At 40.0% G+C, this 9,460-nt stretch overlaps 1 protein-coding gene across 2 annotated transcripts in view; it reads left to right on the top strand.

Moving 5' to 3' along the window:
- Positions 1-9,460, top strand: part of DIAPH2 (diaphanous related formin 2) — a 686,654-nt gene that overhangs the window by 165,306 nt on the left and 511,888 nt on the right. The gene's annotated exons all lie outside the window — the stretch shown is intronic.

Here is a 9,460-nt window from a genome sequence, read left to right as displayed (position 1 = left end):
TGCCATTGCCCCCCACTCCTGACCCCCAGCCCTGTCGGTGTCCCTCATTCCCCACCCACATCCTGCAGCTCTCTGCCCCCTCCCCCCCAGCCCTAATGGAGGGTTCCTTCCCCCAGGTGCTAAGACTATGGGCCAGGGATATCCGCAGCCCCTTGGCCCCCCACAGCAGTGCCTGAGCCCCAGCTGCTGCATGCAGGAGGCAGTGGCTGCTGTGGCAGAGAGGAGCATGGAGCCGCATGTGGCCTCAGGCCCACAGCCCCACACTACCCAGGCTGGACAGCAACCTCAGCCCTGCCCGACTCCCTCTCTCCCTCCCTTACTATGGGGCCTCAGTTCTCCCTGCAACCACCAGATTTATCTATTGAAGCTGCTCTCCAGGCTGCCTGGCAGCCATGTGCATGTGTGCAAGTGCACATGGCACTCCTGCTGCCCCCAGGAACTATGCCAGCCTGCAAGGGGAAACACACCGTTTCCTGCATTTTTCTCCTTAGAATTGGAAAATCCAGGTTTTTCTGCGTTTTTCCATGGCAGACGGAAAACCCAGATCCCTGGTTATGAAAAACTGGGATAGAAGCGTACAAGTTGCATATTGTCTGTCATAGTAATTGTGGTATAGTCCAATAGCTGTGTGTTTCCCATGTAATAATATAATTATTTATGGAAGTGAATAACACGAAACAAATAGACCTGAAATATTCTATGTGTAGTAAATAACTGAGAAATTGCTGATTTATATGTCCTAATGTAATTTTATGCATGGCATTCATTTGTGCCTGTCCACAGTGAAAAAATTGCTAGAAGCTGACTTAATATGTATGAAATGTGTAAAAACACCCATGATCAGCAGCACCTCCACAGTTTAGCAAGCATGAAAGAAATGTGACTAGGTACTGCGAACCAAAGTCAGCCCTAATGCAAGCATGTGAAATTCTGTGTAATATATTTTATACAACTCCTTTGTTGAAAATATGTTCTAAAAAAGTGCAGTTTCAAAAGTATGTTTTCTTGAACATAGTATATAAAATAACTTAGTGTTGGGTATTCTGTCATATGCCACTGCTAAGAACAGGTTAGTTCCATCTTCTTTGGAACCAGGTATTTGATGGCCATTATTAAATCCCCTCTCAGTCTTCTCTCTTCCAGACTAAATAAGCCCAGTTCTCTCAGTCTGTCCTCAGAAATCATGTACCTCAGCCCTCGATCCTTTTGTGTTACCCTCTGCTGGAGTCTTTTCAATTTGGCCATATCTTTTCTGTAGTGGTGGGTCCCAAACTAGACAACAGGGGCACACCTTGGCTCATATTTGGCTTACTGACTGTAACCCCCAGGTCCTTTTTTGCAGAGTTGTTGTGTAGCCAGTCAGGCCCCAGCCTGTAGCCGTGCATGGGATTGTTCTGTGATGAGTACAGGACTTTTCACTTGTTCTTATAAAAGTTCATGAGATTTCTTTTCATTCACTCCTCCAATTTGTCTAGTGCTCTCTGAATCCTAGCTCTATCCTCCGGCATATCTGTTACTTCCCCAAGCTTGGTGTCATCCATAAACGTGCTGAAGGTGCACTCTATCCCATGTTCCAGATCATTGATGGAAGATTTGAACAAAACTGGCACCAGGGACAGATCCCTGGGGCACTCTACTTGATACCAGATGCCAACTAGACGTTGAGCCACTGATTTCTTACTACCTTTTGAGCCTGACAATCCAGACAATTTCCTATCCACCTTACAGTCCATTCCTCCAACCCATACTTCCTTAGCTTTCTTGCAAGAATGTTGTGGAAGACCATATCAAAACCCTTGCTGTAGTCCTCTGAGTGATTATAGGGGTGAATAAGTGCATTCTACTAAGAATCCAAATGGAATGATGAGAAATATAAGCCAAACCACTGCAGTTTAAAACCTGGAAAATAAGACAACAGCCAAAAGATATAAAAATACAATCTAACATAATTTAAGCACATGGTAAAGTATTAATTTTATCTAGTAAAATTTCCATTATAAATCTTGAGTATTATCATTTGTCAAGTGACCTGCCTTAAATTCAGTTTGAGTAGGGCCAGCAGAAGTCATGGGATCATATATTTTGCCAAATCTGTCTGAAGACATCATGTATAAATAGTTCAAATACAAATACATTGAGAATTCAAAGGATGGAGGTATTTGATATTCAGAAGAAGTTAAGGTGTTGCCAAATAATTTTGACAGCATTTTACTGCTGCCAGCTCTTCCGTGCATCTGGAGGTACTACATATGAATGTATAGGAATTTCCATTGTTCTGAAATGGTTTCCCTTTTTGTTTTGTAGTTTCCAGGGTCCAAAGCTGTAAGTGAGAATTGTAAAAATTGTTAAATTTCAATTAAAGTACCTGGGTAGCTTATGCCAGAGCTTTTTTGTTTCATTTTAGAAGAGAGAAGTGCTGCCCTGAGTAGCTACTGTAAATGATGATAATTCTCTAAAAGCAAATTGTGGTCAATTTTATACTTTATCTAAGCTAATAGATTATTTCTTTAGTGACAATGAATGACATATTTGTTATACCTACCGCTATATAGTGCTCAGCTTTTTGGAATTGTTGTTTGGCAGTGGTTCTGAGAACATACTTTAAATAAAAAGAGGTATTACAAACTATACCCATAGTTCCTTGCATTAGAAACCTGAGCTGCTGAGGGTGGGGATATGGAGTCTATCCAGCATAGAAATCTTATGTGTGTACTACTGCAGTTTTGGTCCTTAAATAATTAATAAATATTTATTTATATTAATTTAATAGATTTCATAGACATTCAGGCTGGAAGGGACCCTGGAAAATCGAGTCCAGCCCCCTGCCCAGGGGCAGGAGGTCAGCAGGGATCATAGGATCCCAGCAAGATAAACATCCAATAGTGTCTTGAAGGTGTTCAAAGTGGGTGCTTGAACCACCTCCGTTGGCAGTCTATTCCAAACTTTGGGGGCTTGGACAGTAAAGAAGTTCTTCCTTACATCTAGCCTGAAATGGTTACAGTTTGTGACCATTTGATCTTGTCATCCCTTGGGGTGCTCTGGTGAACAAACGTTCCCCCAGATCCTGGTGAACACCCCGATAAACTTACAGGTGGCCACCAGATAACCCCTGAGCCAGTGCTCTTCCAGGCTGAAGAGTTCCATGGCTATCAGCCTCTCATCATAAGGTCTGTTATCCTGACCTCTGATCATGTGCGTGGCTCTCCTCTGCACTCTCTCATTAATGTACAGTACTTTTTAATTTGTGCTCCAAGATATCTGCAGGCTAAAATATTTCAGTTTAAGTAGATTTTTTTTTATCAGGAGGGGGAAAAAAAATCAAACCAGTGTTCAAAAGCTCTATTTTCCTATGAAGGCTATGAAATCAATTGCAATATAAAAAAATGTGTTATTTAAGTTCAATCATTTAGGTCCTATTTTTGCCCCTATTCATTTCACTAATGTGCACATTTAAAACTGTCTTCATGCTTTGCAAGTTGCCTGACATAGTCAGGTACACTCCACTCTGCTTGATTGTACTAGGCAAGAGCTTTAAATGATCATAACACAACAATCTCTAGTGTATCAGTGACACTTTAGTCTTATTTTTTTGTTCTTACAACACTTAACAGTCAGTCCAAGCACTTTTCTACTTTACTAAGCATTTCATTTTTCAATGTAATCAGCATGGTTATCCTGTTTTTTTCCTCCTCTCTTCCTTTTTTCCCCTTTATCTGGAATGATTGGCATTTATTTGTTCAATTACTGAAGCTGCCAGTGAGTATTCTTTTGTTAAAATGAAAGTGAATCAAAATATAGAAAATAAGAGATGAAGCCTTAAATACTTTTTTTTTTAAATGGGGATTGTTCTGGAGCGGTCAGATATACCGTGCGAATTAGGCAAAGGCTTTTCTGGTTTAATTGGCATCACAGTTTTCCCAGTAGCTAGTATTAGGTTATTATAACTGAATTTTTCAGGTTTATTTGTAAATACCAAGCAATTTAATTTGTCTGCATCTAAAATTTGTGCTTTTACTGGGTGTGGAATATGTCATTACATGGGGAACCATATTGTCAGAGTTAGATTGGTAATAGACATGTTTATTAACTAATGTACAAAGATGTAAGACTTAACTGTGTGTGAATGTTGTTGATGTGACATTATTGTTACTGACTTTGCAGTAGAAGACAGAGGCCAGCTAGAGACCAAAAACAATATTTAGAGGGATGTTACCCAACTCTTGTTATGTTTGCTAGAAATCTCTCATCACTTTCCAGTGTACAGCCTGAAAAAAATAACATAAAGCTTACTATTACTGAGAGCTAATAGAGAGAAACTCATTTATCTTCAATTGAATATTTGCTCCAAATTATGAAAATTCTGTTCAGTGTTCTGAATTTATGTAGTTATGAACCATGATATCTATGCATTTATTTTTTGATAGATTTCATAGCACCCTTTTCTTTTCTAATAGTACATATTTCCCAAGAACAAACTGAGGTTATGAACTATTGAATGTGTCTCCCTTCTTCCTACCCTCTAAAATAAAACAATTTGTGGTAATAGGTGAGTTTTTAAAATTGCTGTTTATCATACGTTGCTTCTTAAGCTTCAGGTGATTTTTTTTTCATTCATAGATTCATAGACATTAGGGGCTGGAAGAGACCTTGCAAGATCGAGTCCAGCCCCCCCTGCCATAGGCAGGAAGTCTGCTGGGGTCAAAAGACCCCCTCAAGATAAGCATTCAAATGCCATTTGAATGAATCCAGAGTAGGTGCTTGCTCCACCTTTGGGGGGGAGTCTGTTCCAGACCCTGGACACTTGGACCGTAAAGAAGTTTTTCCCTTTGTCCAGTCTCAATCGGCCTTCCAGAAGCTTGTGGCTGTTAGACCTTGTTATCCCTTGCAGGGCCCTGGTGAACAACTGTTCTCCCAAATCCTGCCCCCCGCCCCCAGCCTTCTCTTTTCTAGGCCAAAGAGTCCCATGTCCCCCAGCCTCTCCTCATAAAGCTTGCTCTCTTGGCCTTTGATCATGCAGGTGGCTCACCTCTGGACCCTTTCAAGCTTATCCATAACTCTGTGAGGTGGGAAAAGCAGTACTAATGTGCATATTAATGCTAGTTGCTTGGTTTGAATCAATATAATTCAGATTAAGTAGTGTTATGTAAAATTATTGTACCTAATTATAAAAAGTGTTCACTGTTCAGAATTGTTATTTTGAAAATTGTCCTGCCCTTTTTAAATTCACATGTATGGACACTTGAAAACTAAGCAACATACAATTAGACTAGGGTAGTCCAACCTTTCATTGGCTGGGGGCCACATACTCTGGGACACAACTGTGCAGGCCCCAGCTTCCTTGTAATGAACAGTGCCCTCCTGTCCTGCACTTTTTGTTGCTGTGCTGTCTCTCCGTGTCGCATGCAAGTTCTTGTGCCCTCCTCCTTGCTGCCACTGCATCATGCCCCCTTACCACTTTGTCTCCCTCAGCCCCTGCCACCTGCCACCATGTAGGCGTCCCCATGCTCCCACATACTTCATGGACTCCCCCCACTCCCTCTTGTCACATGAGGCCTCTGGAGTTCTTTCCACTTGGCAGGCTTCTCTTCCCCTGGTTTCCAGAGACCCAGCCTCCCCAGATGTGCTGTTATGCTCTTTAGGGGCAGGGATGGGAAGTGAAAGGTGGAAGAGAAAGGTGGACCCTGAAATCTCTGGGGGCTGCAGCAGCTAAAGTAATGTGGGTCAGGAGCAGTGTCTGAAAGGAAGCCTGGAGTCACAGTTTATTCCCTTATAGGCTGCCTGTGGTCCAGCAGTTGGACTGCCTTGAGCTGGAACACAGTTTCTTGTATTTTTCCTCCATTCAATGTGTGAAAATATACTGTAGCTCTACTTTTTAATAGATTTTTAAGTCAGGTGATATAATAATTGAAGTATTTCTTTTGGAACTTTGTGCATAATATACAAATACAATAGTAACAAAATATGCAAGTAAATGACTGTCATTCATGAAGTGCAAACTTTGTTCTATAGCTTTTATTCAGTATTTCTTTCTAGATTGTGGATTTACTTTGCTGCCTTATTCTATTATCTAATTCTAACTTTTTGTTAGATTTTGTTTAAAAAGTCTAAATTAGATTTGTGTGCATTTTTATTGACTCATTTTGTCACATCAATTCAACTGACAGTTCAACAAAGATAATAGAAATGAAACGATTACTGACTGTAAAATGAAGTAACTATTGCTTTTGATATTGGATTTTGTATCTTTTTTACCATTTCAATTGAAATGTGCTCAGTAGTGAACCTGGAAGTGGACCGGAAGTACTTCTGGTCCACTTCTGGGTCCTCTGGGGAGAACATTGGGGGCCCCCCCCCGGGTCCCCCTTGGCTCGGCAATTGGCTGTGGGGGGACCTGCTTCCCCACAGAGGTCCCCCAGAGCCAGGAGGCACCAGTGCTGAGCCAAGGGGTGTGGGGGGTTGGGGGGGCTGTGCGCTCTCCGGCGGACCTGGAAGTGGACTGGGAGTGCTTCTGGACCACTTCCAGGTCTAGTGCTGAGTGCGCTGGGGAGCCCCCTGAGCTTCTGTGGGACACTCCATGCACCCCAGCATCACACTGTTCATGAATTGCCTGCTACCTAGAGCTATGTAGAAAAAATAATTAAAGCTGTCTCTATGTCTGAATCGCTGAATCTTTCTAAATCTCTTCAAATCGAGTTGGAGTGTTCCGATTTGATTTGGAGATAATAAAGGGTCCTCTGATTCGATTCGGATTCACAGATTCGACCATCAAATTGGGCCAAATCTCTGCCGAATTGAATCGGGGACCAAAGCTTTGCACAGTCCTAGTTCCCACCATGGAAGAATGTCTTTCTCCTGTCAATCAGCTTATTGGCAGGGTGGAGGAGGTGGGAGGGGCGTTCTGGTGTTCTCCTGGGGCTGGGACTGTCCCAGGGCCATTTTGCTTTAATGTCCCAAGTCTCACTTGACTTCCTGCCTCTATCCCAGGCAAGGGAGAGAGTAGGCTGTCAATTAATGGGCTCCTCTAAGGGCATGGGTGGCCAGGGAACAGCCCTTTAGTTATGCCCTGGCTGGAGAGCTTGCTTGTGAACATCTGTACAGTCCATTCTATTAATGTAGCCACAAGTGCCAGTTAGTGTAATTGGGAGTTGTGGTTTTTTGTGATAAAGATACTTGTCAGCTAGATTACCAGTAGCTTTTGTGTAAGGGTTTTGTTTGTTGCTGATATGAGCTGGATTCAAATGGGTGAGTAAGGATGTCTTAGTTTTACATGACTAGCCTCCTGAATTGTTATGCCCCAACCTAGAATCAATTTGTCTTCATAGTCTAAGCCTTTAAGTGCTATTTTTTTCCATTCTTTTAATCCCGTGTCAATTAAATGTTAAACTGGATTGATGTGTGTAATGTTGGCAGACTTTTCTTATAATTTTTAACAAGCATCTAAAGTAACTTCTAATTCTGTGGAATCTCTAAAACCCAAAACACATTTGTATTCTGTCTTCCATCAACTACATTGTCATGGTCTGGCACCAAGAAATATGTAAAATAAAGAACACGTATCTTGTTAGCAAAACGTTTTTGTCAATGTCAGCATCATTTAAAACAAAGGGACATCAATTTTCCAAGCTGAAAAGGGTATAAAATTGTTTAAAATAAATAACTACCTTTCTGGAGACCATTAAGTAAACAAAGACGTTGAGTAAATTAGGCGTGTGCCTTTACCTTTCTGCCTGCCACATCTCTCAGCATATTCCATGTTTATGGAAGACTGAGTCTTCCTTTTCACCAGTTATACATTTTCCACATATTTGCAAACAACTGCAAAAAATGACAATTGCAAAGCTATCCTCTGACTGAGTCTCAGTAGAAATACTTTCCCTCTTGAATATTTAACTGCCCCTCTTATTCTAACTAGCCATGTTATGTAGAAACAAATGTTTCTGGAGTAGTGTTACAGCTCATCATCCTGTTGCAGTGAGGGGAATTTTCTTTGTTTGGTCACCTGCTTTGTAGCTTCCACATGTCAGTGTTTTCCTCTTAATTTTGTACTTGGCAGTTAACCTGTCTTTAACTTGAAGTGTGATCAATACTTGCTTCTTTACTGTTCTAGAGAGGATGAATAGCATTTACAGTTTTTCAATCCTTTTCCATCCCATCAACTGTGTTTATCTGACTCACTTTCATCTGGGATTTCTGTAAGCAACAGTATATCTCACTTTTTTGTTGGAGCCCATTAGAGAGAAGTTTGGAACCTATATATTTTGACAGATACAGCTTTTGCAAAATGTTTGTCTCTGACAGAATCAGAATTTTTCAAGAGATTTCAAATGTGTTGACATTTTAGGTCTATTTTAAGCCTGGTTGAATGCAGCTTGCAGATCTTCATGAAGATTTCAGTTTTTTGGTTTCACAAAAAAATGTTTTGGGCACAATTTCAGTTTTGATTTGAATGAAAAACAGCTTAACTATTTGAAGTACTTTGGAAGTTTCTGTATCAAAATGTTATATTGTAAAACAGTATTTTTCTGGTAATGGAATATATGAGGTTTGTATGCCTTGAAAACTGCATTTTAAGTTATTTAACTTAAGTAAAGTAACATTTTTAAAACTCTTACGGTACATGTCCTGAATTAGCAAAGTTTTTCAGATGCCTGACCATGTGAGCCAGTTCCAAACAGCTTGTACAGTATAGTACACACTTGCTTAAAACTCCAAGTCATAATAATATTTACTCAAAGCTGAATCTACCTACTTTTATTATTAACTTAAACTACAAACATGAATAGCAAAAGGAAGTAATTTGAGGCCAATATGTTCTCTAGTCATATTTATATTCATAATATAGTTATTTTGTTTTGTTTGTTTTTGTCTAAGTTTCTTGCGTACCCTCCACAAAAAGTGTTAAGTTAATAAGTGTGCTACTGCTGTAAAGACTGACAGATTAAGAGACTGGGTTATTTGCTTTGTTAAATTCTGTTTTAATTACTGTGGGTGGAACTAGCTGTTACTTCTTTATTACTGAGGATTAGTTTTTGCTTTATTTCACTATGAGGTAAATGACATACAGAAGGATAGGCTATTTAAAAAAATCTTTAAAAAAAAGGCTATTTTCTGTTGTCTTTTCTGTGGGTAAAAATGTTGTATATTTCATTAGCCAGGCGTTCATTATTAATAATCAATGTTAAATTCCATTCCATGGACAGCATCTCCATTTAGAATTTGAAATCTTTATATCCTGAGGAAACTGTTCTCAGATTTTTCACTGTGATTGAATAATCATGCCTGTCTTTAGAAAACAGTTACTGGATTGCATCATGTATTATCTATATCATTGTAAGGTCTCAGTGGACCTCCATTTTTATTCATACACATTTTGCCTGACCAAAGCGTATCTAATAATTTCTATACCAGCTTGTATCTAACTGTTTTTTCCTCTTCTTGTATTTCTCTTCATTACGGTAAT

This window comes from Crocodylus porosus, unplaced genomic scaffold (assembly GCF_001723895.1).
Source record: "Crocodylus porosus isolate Cpor-Errol unplaced genomic scaffold, CroPor_comp1, whole genome shotgun sequence".
Classification (NCBI taxonomy): domain Eukaryota; kingdom Metazoa; phylum Chordata; order Crocodylia; family Crocodylidae; genus Crocodylus; species Crocodylus porosus.
This window is presented reverse-complemented; position numbering and strand designations above follow the sequence as displayed.